The sequence below is a fragment of the Cyprinodon tularosa genome, unplaced genomic scaffold, assembly GCF_016077235.1.
Source record: "Cyprinodon tularosa strain WSP-4 unplaced genomic scaffold, ASM1607723v1 ctg281, whole genome shotgun sequence".
NCBI classification, from domain to species: domain Eukaryota; kingdom Metazoa; phylum Chordata; class Actinopteri; order Cyprinodontiformes; family Cyprinodontidae; genus Cyprinodon; species Cyprinodon tularosa.
The window spans coordinates 396580-410511 of record NW_024038987.1 but is presented as its reverse complement, the minus strand read 5'-3'; positions in this window follow the sequence as shown (position 1 = coordinate 410511).

Here is a 13932-nt window from a genome sequence, read left to right as displayed (position 1 = left end):
TCAGTCTGATCAGCGCCCCCAGAACAGAGACGGTAGGAGTCTGTCTGTGGAAATCCACAAATTAATGACAGTAGATAGGGAAATGTAGTTTATATAATTTGTTTTCCTTATAGGTACACAGTCTAGAGAGTAAAACTGACATTTATGAGTTAATTTCTAAAAATATATTTACGTTTCTCTCTTCTTATCAGGGAGGGCGGTGCCCCAGCGCCCCCTATGGGCCGGCCGCCACTGGCGAGAACGCAGGAAATTCGGACTTGACGAGAACGCGAGCACGCAAGCACGTATGTGTATTGGAACAGAAGCGTACTCGTGACGTCATCACAGGCAACGCTGTTTAGCTTTTCTTTAACAGTCAAAACTATTTATTCCCTACACAAAACATTTTGAAAACAATATTTTTTATTTCTAAAGCTTAAAAAACATTTAAAAAAATTACTGAACCGCAAAAAAACCGCCATCAGAACGAGCGGTAGTTCACACATAACTAGACCGAGAGAAGTGCACTACAGAGGGGGTAAATTTAGCCGTGGCTGCGGTTACCCTCGGAGGTCTGCTGGTCACTCTGGTCCGCTCAACATCGGACTTTTTTTTTAAATTTCGCACTAACTCTGTAAACAGGCCACACAGGGAGGCTTCAATGTATAATGTTATCGCCTCAAACAATTTCAAAACGTACTTTTGAAGAACAACAGCAGCAGAAAAGGGAATGTTTAACTTAACACTGTGAGCGCTGTCTTGAATCAAGCTGCAGCCGCGGGGGATTCTGGGGAAGCGGTCAGTCTGAAGAACGCACAAGTCTGCTCTGATGCATGCTCGATAAAGAGGGCGGGGTGAGAACAACATCCGGGGATTTGATGCATTCTCGATCTGGGGTTCTCGAGAATTGGAACGGTACTCTGGCTGAGGCTGATGACGTGTCACGAGTACACGAGCTCACGAGAACGCTCAAGAACGCATATTGAGAAACGCCCATTGTTTTGGGATAAATCCACTTAGAGTGCAGATAATTAATGCTCAGTGATCCATTGAGTTTATTGAATTCTTGTTTGAAGCCTGAAATCTGAAGAGGGATCTTAACTGTATATGTTCTAAATAAAACAAAATACTGTGTGAGAAATAAGCTTCGATCTGCTAGATCACAACACATTACATTCCTCAAGATATCACAGCGATATGCTGCAGATTCTAAAATTAAAGGGAGAGTTCATCATTATTATTACTTTAAAGTAGGATGCTGAATTCATCATCAACTTAAAATCACCATGTGAAAACATGATGCAAAAAGAGAGGATGTCCTTCGCTAAAGTAATTATATTTTATAATTAGAGTTAGATATGTTTGTTTTAAAGCTAAGAAATATTTCAAAAGGCCAAGAAAAGTTTTTTCTCTTTTAGAACTAAATGTTTTTTTTTTTTACATGAGTGCATATTCAATTATTTACTACCTTTGCATCTTTAAAAAGTGACATAAGTAGCCTAACCTAAAAGACAGTGTTGATGCAGTGAGTACTTCATAACTAGTGAGAGGGGTTCATGTACAGCTCACTGCTGAATGTGATGTCCATCAGAGGGGCCTTAGACAGCCAGAATCCACCAGTGTGTCCTCCACCCATTAAGCATATTGTCCATGGTGTCTGCGTCCCAGTCATTGTGTGCATTCACTGTAACTGGAGACCAGTCTAGACTGACTGGCTACGACTTCTAATCCCCTGAAACATGCAGCTGAATTAATCTGAAACCAGAGAAGGGTCTGTCGGCCCTGTTAGCAGACCAGCAACACAAACATCATTAGGCGAAACATACAAATAAAAGACAGAAGCTGCATAAAACCAGAGCAAGTTGGACTAAAGGTACATTCTTATCACCTTGATGGTTAATGCTGAAATTACTGAAACCCAAACAGATATTTTCATACAACAAATTCTTATTCAGTTAAAATACATAGCAGATCTGAGCAATAGCTTAAAAAGAGGTATGTGTATCAGAAAAAGTAATAAAAAAGTTATACAGATGCACAGAGGAAGGGAGAAAGAAAAATATATTTCCAAATGTTGATGAGCAGGAACACATGGAGAGCAGGCCGCAGGTGACCTGAGAGGACGCCTGCTACGCCGAGACACCATAGAGAAATGTCCTTCCCCCACAGAGTCCTCACAGAGATCATTTTAACATTGGAGCTCTGACTCTGTCCACAGCGTGACCCTGAGGAATGATGGAGAACAGCAGAGGGGCAGATGGTATGACCGCCAGACATGGTGCACAGCTAAGAAACAGTCACATCTGTTTGTAGAGTTTTCTTTCTCCCTACTGGTTTTCAGTCAGAAGATGAATCTTCTTCTGAGGAGGATCCTTGGTTTGTGACTGAAACTTCATAGCAGAATGCTTTATGACAGATAGTAGAGCAACTGTATGACTAGGTTCATGAGAAGGCCAAGGTAAGGCTACTTAAATAACCTGAGTCTTTCTCCAAATGATGTTTTATATGAGTAAAGTTTCATTCTAAAATTTTTAACTGGATTCATTTCATATCCTTGTGTGGTGAGCACAGCTAATTGTGAAACAAAACTTTAAGTTGATAGATCAGCCTGTTTGCTAACTCTCAGAACAATAGTGTCCAGTTTAGTTTCCACTTAGTTAGGTTTGGCAAATTTTAGTTTCTTTACTCTTAGATTGCTTAAAAAACATGTAGTTTCATTTTTTGCTATGGAAATATTAATAAAAACATAAATTCCTATATATGTCATGATCCTTCCATTTGGGTCTCTCTTTGTTTTTATCCTTTAAGCAATGTTTTAAGCAGATGTGAATGGACAAACTCTTTCTGATTGTGGTCAGAGGGCCTGGCGGTGCCAGGGCAGCTGCAACTACAATGTAGTTAGCTGCCATCAGTGTGTGAGTTTGTGTGTTGTTGCTATTTTCAATTATCCTTTACTGTAAAAATGTCCCTCGGGGAGCCCTGTGGGGGGTTCTCCGGGAGTACGGGGTGCCGGGCCCTTTGATACGGGCTGTCAGGTCCCTGTATGACCGGTGTCATAGTCTGGTTCGCATTGCCAGCTGTAAGTCGGGCTCGTTTCCGGCGAGAGTTGGACTCCGCCAGGGCTGCCCTTTGTCACTGATTCTGTTCATTACCTTCATGGACAGAATTTGTAGGCGCAGACAAGGTGTTGAGGGGATCCGTTTTGGTGGCCTTAGGATTGCATCTCTGCTTTTTGCAGATGATGTGGTCCTATTGGCTTCATCAGGTTGTGATCTGCAGCTCTCGCTGGATCGGTTCGTAGCCGAGTGTGAAGCGGCCGGGATGGGGATCAGTGCCTCCAAATCCGAGGCCATGGTCTTGAGCCGGAAAAGGGTAGAGTGCCTTCTCCGGGTCAGGGGGGGTGTCCTGCCCCAAGTGGAGGAGTTTAGGTATCTTGGGATCTTGTTCACGAATGAGGGAAGAAGGGAGCGGGAGATCGACAGGCGCATTGGCGCAGCGTCTGTCGCTGTGCTGGTCCGTCGTGGTGAAGAGAGAGCTGAGTCAAAAAGCGAGGCTCTCGTTTTTCCGGTCGATCTACGTTCCTACCCTCATCTATGGTCATGAACTCTGGGTCATGACCGAAAGAACAAGATCGCGGATACAAGCGGCCGAAATGGGTTTCCTCCGTAGGGTGGCTGGGCTCTCCCTTAGAGATAGGTTGAGAAGCTCGGTCATCCGGAAGGGACTCGGAGTAGAGCCGCTGCTCCTCCACGTCGAGAGGAGCCAGTTGAGGTGGCTTGGGCATCTGTTTAGGATGCCTCCTGGACGCCTCCTGGACGATAACGAAGAGATACACTTTTAGAATCTACATTCAATTTAAACCTTTAAAGAGTCTATGGAGGGAAGAATAAACTGGCAGAGGGTGGTTCCTCTTGTTAATTTTCATGAAAACCTGAGCGGCGGCGTTTTGGATGAGATGGAGACTAAAGTTGGAGGAATCTACTAAAACAGAATCACAGTAATCAAACCTAGATGGAACTAAGGTAAGCAATGTAACATAAAGGCTAATTACTCTTTTTATTAGTAACTCTTCAACAAAGAAAAGACAGTACAACATGAAATTATTTTGAGGCAGATAAATAAAAATCATAAAACAACAAAAAAAGCAAATATGGACACGAAAACTGTAAACGTTAAGACTGCATAATTCCCCAATTTCTAATTGGCTACTTAGAATGGCAAAAGGCAAGAAGAGGTAAAGAAAACCTGAAGATGTCATTGTTACAGGACTTCAGCAAACGTCATGCGATTTTATGCAGCTGCTGTCAGAGATTAATATATTTTTAGATAGTGTGCATCTCTCACCAAGGAGCAAGAAATAAGGACTGTAAGGGCGGTATAAGTGTTTGCCTGACTAAAATTAATCTATTGATCGGAAGACTCTCATTAGTGTATTTCATGTGTATCTGTGATTAAAATGAGCAAACCTATTTCTCCTGATTCCCACATATGTACCGAAACAAAGGACACGATAATTTCCAGATTTTCTACATGGAACTTTAGTCTTTTTATAAAATACCTTGAGAATATGTATTGGCTCTAATTAAATTAACTAAATTGACTGACTTAAGCATGTCTTCGCTTTTTTTGTGAATAAAAGAATTAGAAAAAGAATGAATTACTTCTGCTTGTAGAAATCACTGCAAAATCCAAAAGGAGCAAATACTAGTGAAAATAATTGAACTTTAACTAAATGTTTCAACAGCTGCAAAGATCAGTATTATAAAAACTAAATATATCATCAATTAAGAATTCTTATTAATTGAGAGAAGTAGATTGAGGCGTGTGCTTTGTCAGAACATCACAGCAGTTATTTTAACCTGTGTTAGCACAGCTAACAGCTTTCCTGCAAAAGCGACAGTTGGAATAAAATGTCCCTGACAAGAAAGGCTGCAGCACCCTGAAGATCGCTGTCCATTCTAATGTTGATTAAATGAAGTGGGATGGTTTACTGCACTGTAGAGCATGTATTGTGCTGTGATGTCTTTGTTTCATGTTTTAGATTTTTTTTGTTACCCTTAAATAAAGCTGTGTAAAAAGAAAATGCCCTTTTCACATAAGGATATCGAAATTCAGGAAAAATGTGGTCCAAACTAACCCTTGGTAAAAATGAAAATGTTACAGAAATCCTTCTACAGTTAGAAATAAAATGCAAGTCCAAAAAAAGTTTGTGTTCAGCTTTACAAACCTTGATTAAAGCCTGACTTGCAGATGTGATGGTTTGCAATAGTGGAGGATTGAAACAGCAGAAGGACAAAGGCAGGGGCATGTTGTTTGGCACATGAATGACAGCAAAACACAATCTGGCTACTGAGGGAGAAACAAACTGATTCTAAATGCAACTAGGATAACAGGAGTTAACAGAAGCATATGGTAGGATCATGACAGTGGAAAACTAAAATCAATTCAATAGCTCCTGCCTGACTGCATGAAATAGGCTCAAAAATCCCACAATGACACACAGCAAGCTCCATCCAAAGAACTTATAGATTATGTTGAAAATAAATCTTCTATTAGGTTAAGTAATGATAACAAAACTTAATTTTCTATTTACACATTGGGGCGACAGTGGCGTTGGATGTAGGAGTTTGCCCTGAAATCGAAGGATTGACGGTTCAAGCCCAGACTCTGACTTTCAGTGTCGTTGTGTCCTTGGGCAAGACACTTCACCTGCATTGTCTACTGATGGTGGTCAGAGGGCCCGGTGGCGCCAGTGTACGGCAGCCCCGCTTCTGTCAGTGAGCCCCAGGGCAGCTGTGGCTACAATGTAGCTTGCCACCATCAGTGTGTGAGTGTGAATGGGTGAATGAATGTAGTGTAAAGCGCTTGGTCAAGTCTCCTGACTTGAATAAAGGCGCTATATAAGCACATGCCATTTACCATTACACAGATGTTTCTTTTTTATGGTCTAAAACCTACAGTATAAGGTTAAAAAAATGCTTGAATAAAGACTTATAAGTCTACATCGATTCATTATACACACAGATTTGACTTCCACCATTTTTGATTATGTTTGATTACATTTCATTAACTTGACGGATGAACTGCTGACCCAAAAAGTTGATGAGTTATGAAAGGAGGTAAAGCAAAACCGTCATAGCAAAGGTGTTATTGTAGCATGTCAGTCCTCAAGTTTTTTTTTAGAACAATTGTAAAAAAAAAACATGTTTTTTCTTGATATGTTGCCACTAATTGGTATATAGATAAAGAGTCTTCTCGGAAAAAACATAGAAAACAATTTAGAGATCAGTTTTAGTTTCATGTAGCCAGTGTGTATCACTTCATCTTTTCACCACCAAAAATAGTTTATTTTATACATTTTTTTGCATCTGCTTTACATTGAAATAGCTTTTAAATGTTTAATGAGACGATGATATTTGTATCCATGATGTGTATGTGTGATGTATAAGCATTTCTATTTTTAAACAGGGCTTATCTAGTTTAACCTGAAAAACCAAAATGTTCCTTTCCCGCTTCCAACATTCCTGGGTGTAGTTTTTTATGCATGTCTGCATGCGTTGTGTTTGTTGAAGGTCTTGTGTGTTGTTGACTCTTAGTGAATGGTTACCTCTTTGTGTTGCGTTGCGACAGGAACCGTTGTGTCCTGAATCTAGAGCTGCTTGCTTATCAGACAGAGGACAATCGTGTCCAACGCCTCGGCTGTCGATTCAGAGGGCGGCCTGCTGTGATCATTAGCGAGCACTCGAACATTTGCTCTGCAGAGAGGTTACGTCTGCATGTTATTGATCAATTTAATGACCAACGTGTCAATAGAGGAGGGCTTTAATCATTAATGTCTTGGGAAAAATGCCCCTATGTTTCCCACTGATTACATTACAATTTTGTTCATATCTGTGTGATTTGCTGTCAGCTCTCTGATTGGCTTGAAACAGGGTGGAATCCATTCAAGATTGACCAATCTTGATTATTTGCATGCTATCAAACTTTAAAAGATCTAAGGGCTTTTTATTTCATTTGCTTTTTTATTCTGTCTTTTTAAGCCATTTTATTAGTGCTGAATAATAGCTCAACTTTGCAAAAGGGTTATTATTAGTGAATACATTTAGAATAATAATCCAATTTGGCTTTAAAAGCCAACAGTTTTGCTCCTTAACATACATCCTATTCTTGTTTGATCACCTGACTTTACAATATTATAATTTTCTACTTCTGTACTTCTAACTGCCACCAACTATCTTACAAATAGCTAAAAAAAAAAAATGTCGCTACATTTTCTCAAGAGATTGCTGATGTCTCACAGGGTTTACAGGAAGGTTAAAAGTGCAAATTTGGTCAGAGAGAAAACAGTCTGTCAGCTGGACTGCCATTCTTTCCGCTCAGAACTTCCCTTAGGTGTTAAAAAGAAACTGACAATGGTGACAAGTCGGCGTGAAAAGACCGGCGTCAGGGAGGGAAACGCGGTTGCAGGGCGTCCGGTGGCAGCTCGGTGAAAATCCTCAGGCAGGAGCTCAAGTTGTCTCTTTGTTCAGGGATGACAGATGGGATGATGAAACATGAGCGTGAGAAAATCTTTGAGCCCATACTGAATCAAAATGTAGAAATGTAAATATGATATGTATTCAAGAATATAGAAAAACAGCTGGTTATATTCTGTGATGTCCTACTAAATAACACCAGTCTCTTTATTAGGTACAGCTGTCTATTTGCATTGAATTGACCGATCAGACAGCGGATCTCAGTGCATTTAGGCCTCTAGACATGGTGAAGACAACTTCCTGAAGTTCAAACTGAGCATCAGAATTATAATGAAGGGGATATAAGTGACTAAATGTCGGAGAGTGGTTTATCCATAAGGAACTGGTCTGAGTATTTCAGAAACTACTAAAATCCTGGGATTTTTTCAAGTACCATGTCTGAGGTTTAAAAAGAAAGGACAGAAATGGAAGCAACACCCATTGAGCAGATGTCTGGATAACTCCCAAACCTCATTCAAATAAGAATAATAATAAAAAACTAATAAGATCAGTGCAGTTACCTTTAATCTGGCTAGGTAAATTATATTATCTGACAGTGGAATTAATATGTCTGCACATGAAGTAAGATAATCTAATATAATGCATTCTAAATATGATAACGGGGTTGTTATTTTTTATTATTCATAACAGATTATTCACATAAACAATCGGATTTGTCAGGTTGGGAGGAGGTTTAAAGAAGACCCAAATGCAGAGACAGAAGTTGAGGTAATTTCTTGCAGATTTTATAATCAATGGTGGCAACAAAAGCATAAATCCAAAAATAAAACAGGGACCAGAACAAAGGGGGACACATGGTTTGAGGAGGGAAAGAAGGAATGAAGAGAATCCAGCAAAGAGTAACTGCAGAAGAGGAGTATATATGCCAAACAGAACAATGAATGGAATAATCAACTGATTGGGAGCAGGTGTGGACAGAAGGCTCTAGAAGGGAGCAATAGGAAAGGAGGCTGTCACAAGGAGACAACAGAGAGAAAACAAGATATACATAAGATCTTAAATACAACCAGAAAACAACTGGAAAAACACAAAATGGAAATGAAAACAATGAAAACTCAAAAAGAAAACTAAACAGAACCAAAAAGTGCAGAACCATAACACTATTAAATAACAAATAAACTTACTTACATGCTCAAATCAACATAAAATCAGTATTTTAATGAAGACTGGTTTGAGATAGCATAAAGGTAACAGCGGCTCAAATACCCACTTTTTATCCACTTACTAGGAAACCTGGGCTACATTTTATACAGGAAAACCAAAATTGGGCAACACAACAGAAAGAAAATGCCCAGTTCAATAAGGCAATGAAAGAGAGAATGAACGAATAACTTTATTTAAGACAATCCAATACGAAATTACTTGATTATGTATAATTAAAGAGTTGATTTTTATTTCCTTCAACTAATGTATTCCTGTTTAGATGTTCTTAATATTTTATTCACTTATTTTTTTTTTTTTACCTTTTGTATCTATTCTCTGTTTTTGTAATCTTTTGTGATCTATGGGGTAAAATATGTATCTTTTTTTAGTAGACAGTTTTTTGGACATTGTTTATTAAATGTATCTTTGTTAGCTTTATCTGTGCTTTTATCCTGAGGTATTAACCCCCACGTTTGGCTGAGCAGATATCTTAATGCAATAATTGAATCCTCTGTTTAGAAGGAGAATAACTATATGAAGATAAATTCACTTATAATTTATTCGGGCTATAATTCAATGTTTTAAGCAACCAATTTTTGTGCTTGTCAGAATGTTTTCTTCAGTTGTAGACTGTATAATAAACACAATAGAAATGACCATGGCATATTTTTATTATGTCTTAATAATTAAATTGATTTCATTATGTATTTTTGCATAAAACTGGATCTGTTATATACTCATAAATTGCCTTGAAATCATATTGCTTTGAAGTAGTTTTATAGAAATAAATCCAATTATAAAAAATGTGATGTTTATCCATACCATAAAATGAGATGTAATTTTCTCTTATGATCCTTTTTAGCAAGTTACAGTCGAAAATGGATGAGTCAGATTAACTCTGCTGAATCAAAATCCGAACCAATGTTTCAACTAGGGAAAAAATGGATAAGCTTAATTGTTCTGACAGTTGAAGCCTTGCATAATTAACCCTATGACTCCCAGCCTGAATCATCAACACTATTATCCGCATCATGCTGACAAATCATGTAAAAACACAAAACAATTGTCAGGTGTTGTGCAACATGGCAGTTTCCCACTGCTGTCACTGGATTCATGAGTCTGTAGGTTAGATGAGGCTTAGCGAGGGTTTGGTGATGTCCTTGTCCGTCGGAGGAAGCTCTCCACTGTCAACAGCTGCTTGTTTAAATCAGGTTGGAAGCTTGGGATGAAAGAAAGTGTCAATTCACTTTAACTGAAGGAGAACTTTTAAAAACAATTTTATGGAAAGTTCATCAGCAGGTGGTTGTAATTTATCACCCCAGTTTCAAGCATCTTCACTAGATGTGTGATATTTCTAAATTTATCTCATAGGTTGATGAAAAAATAGGAGTAAATAACTAGTTACTGATAAAAAATTTTTTCCAGGGTTTCAGGTTCTCTTCACTTACTTATGCACTCTGGACAAAAAAAAAAAAAAATAAAAAACATGAGGAGAACTTGTTCCTTGTAGGTTTTTCTGAATCAAATGATGAGCTTAACTTTAACACAAGCCTAAACCTGAACAGAGAGTTTTAGTTAAATGAAGGCCTCTGTTCTCTGTTTACCTAAAAACAAACAAACATAATTCTTCTTTGTTTCGGCAGAAATCGACAACAATATCATTTCAGGTTTAATTCTGTGTTTATGAAAACACCTAAAATTACAGTTTGAGGTAAATGTGTGTTTCTTTAACTTAATTGAATGTTTAAGCAAGTTCAATAAAGAACAGTTTGGAGGAACCAGGAGATCAGAGTTTAACCCTTTAGAGGCACTGGTATAAACATCTTAGACAAAAGCTCCACTCATTCTGCTTTATCCCCGTTTAGAGATCTCTCAGGTGCATTTGCTCCACAAATAGTAGAATGCTTCCTCTGATCCTGAGTAAATGCAGCTTAAATCAAAGTAGAGAGCAGTTGCAGGTCTGTGCAGGTGTCTGAAGGAGTGTGAGAAAGTCCCGGTGTCTTGTGAAGCCAGCTAGATGCTTAGAAAGGCACAAAATGCTTCTTCCAAAAGAGTACATTTTAATGCCACTTTTAAAATTTGCTTCAAAATATAACTATTGTTTTTTAAACAGGCCAGTGTTTACGTGTAGTCTGAATCAAAGGCAACTCCAAACATCTAGATCGAGGTTAAGTGTTTTCTTGATAAAACAAGACCAGATCTGCTGTTTTCTGCTGTTCTTTGTGTCAATGCAAAAATCAGTTTTAAATAAAGCCCTAAAATTTCACACACACTCTTTTTCTCCTCTTAAATGGCCGCAGTGTTCATAATGGCAAAAACTGATGATGTTCCCTTACCTGCGCTTTGATGTACTAAGAAAATGGTTAAGGTATTTATTCAAATCAATTCAATTTATTTATATTGAGCCAATTCACAACACAAGTCATCTCAGGGCACTTTACAGTTCACCAGATCATACAGTCAGATTGATTCAAAATTTTCTATCTAAGGAAAACCAGTTGATTGCATCAACTCATTGACTCGAAGGCAATCCCTCACACTTAGCATGGTTGTAGCGACAGTGGAGAGGAAAAACTCCCTTTTAACAGGAAGAAACCTCCAGCAGAACCAGGCTCAGTGTGAGCGGCCATCTGCTGAAGTCAACTGGGGTTCAAGGAGACAGAAGCAGAGATACAAAAAGCAGCTGTAAAAGGCGGCCCTGTCCAGGAAACACACAGCCAGGCAGACGAGCTCTGAGCCAGCTCCCATGTCAGAGGATTAAGCGAGCACATCCAGCCAGTCACAGTCAGAGAAACAGGACTACACTGAAAAACAGGCCGATCTCAAACATCTATAAACAAAGGTGTTGATGGCAGCAGCACAGCTGATATTTCTCTCCAGGATGTTGTCAAAGCCAGAAAGGAACAGATGAGGCAAAGCTACTATGAGGAACAGCAGAGAGAGCCTAACATTAGAGATCGAACTAACAGATTATGCAAAGTGGGGAAATAGAGATAGAATGAAGCAGAATGATGAAAAAGGGATCCCTATGTCCTCCAGCAGTCTAAGCCAATAGCAGCATAACTATAGAGATAGCTCAGGAAAATCTGAGCCACTCTAACTATAAGCTTTATCAAATAGGAAATTTTTACCATTAAAAGTAGTATTATATTGCTGTACTGAGGAAACAGGATGATCATCTAAAGTTTACTTTTGTTTTAAACCTTTTTCTTGTTTACTTTCCCTAGTCATCTCAATAAAATGATCCAGAATCCATGTCAACTTGGCTCTAAAGTAAAACTGCTGAATCCTGCAAAGCAATTTATTCTGCTTTAATTTTTTTTAAAACATTTTTACTGCCATACACAAAAACTTTAGTTGATTTTTGTCGGGATTTAGTGTGAAAAAACATATTAAATATTCATTACAAACAAAACAGTTTTTTTTCAAGGGCCAGTTGTGTGTAATTCAGGTTCAGTAACAGATCAACTGGACTATGAAATAGTAAGAGGTTTGTTAGATATCCTCTGTGAACAAACAGCAACATAAAGACCAAGATACATAACAGACAGGTCAGGAAAAGGACGTTTAGAAGTTTGAAGCAGGATTTGTTTGGCAAAACAATATCCTAAGCTGTAAACTTCTCACAGAGCTGTTCAAGCCACCGTCTTAGCAAAGAGCAGGGGTCTGCAACCTTTAAAATCCAAAGAGTCATTTTGCCCTGAGTCGAAGGAAGTTAAAGTCATTCAAAGCCACAAACATTATACAATCTTTTAATAAAACAACTAATTACTTTGGTTAGATATCTGCTAAAGAAAATCTGTTGCAATAAAAAAACAACAACAGCTTATTTGGATTTTTAGCTTTTAGATTAAGGAACAACACAAACATTTTTCATGAAGATGAAAAAAGTATTATCTTCGATATGATATTATTTGATGAAAAAGTCATCAATATAACTTCCAAGATATAAAAGCACATGTCTGTTTCTTTCATTAATGTAATTCTGTTGGGAAAATTAAATCAAATATAAAAAAAAACACATATTAAAGCTTTTAAGAATGGTATTTGCCATTGAAAAGTGCCATTGATGGCTTCAAAGCCACAGAGAACAAACCTCTGGGCACTACTGTAGAGCCACTAAGACTTGGCCTTCCACCCAAAAATGACAGATAGGCAAATGATCAAGATGTATGAAAAGCGGGCAAGTGGGCTATGGGGACTCAGAAGCAGCAGAAAATCCATAGCATTAAAGGTATAGTGGAGGATGTTCTTTCTCCGGGTGGATCATCAAAATAAGTGGTCCTCCTAATTGGCGATCATTCAGTGATGTGGTTATGCAAGGCTCGTCCCCATTTTCACTTTGAGTCTGACATAGTGGAAAATTTGCAAATCTTCTTTTGGAAAGTAAGCTTGTAGAAACGATGCAAACAGCAACTTTAAACAGAGCATGCACAAGGAGAAATGGGCTCGTGCATGCTCTCACACATGTTTAATAGGTGTTCCCTCTCGGGAGCGGGTACAGGGTTGTGCATGTGCATTTCTTTTTTTTTAAGCTGCGAGGGTGGGTCTTCGAAAATTTGCAAAAATCCTCCACAATACCTTTAAGTTGGACAAGCTGTTGACAAGAAAATAACTAGTCATGTTCTCTGCAAATCTGCACCTTAACTCTGTTATTACATTAATATATAATAGTTAAAGCATTTTATATAATACTATATATATATATATATATATATATATATATATATATATATATATATATATATATATATATATATATATATATATATATATATATATATATATATATATATATATATATATATATATATATACAAATAACTATAAGTTAAAAATCAGATTACATATGACTAGAATATGAATAAATCTGTTTTCCACATCTTTACTTCTCCAATAGTATTCCAAATATGCCAGATATGCAAAAATATGTATTAGATTAGATTAGATTTGTTAAACTAAATCTTCTTTTACAAAAGAAGGGGAGTGTTGGTCTAGTGGGTTAGAGCAGTTTGCTTGTGCTATGAGAAGTTTGCAAATACCTGGTTCGATCCCCACAGCCTCCACTTTGGGTTCCTGAGCAAAATACTTAACCCCACGCTGCTCCCAGGGTGCCACACAATGGCAGCCCACTGCTCCTCAAGGGGATGGATCGAAATGCAGAGAAAAAATTTCCCTATTGTAAGACAATAAAGGGATTTACAATTAGCACTGGTTGCTTGACATGTAGCACAAATATTCAGAAACAGTGCGATCTCCTTTAGCTCCTCACATC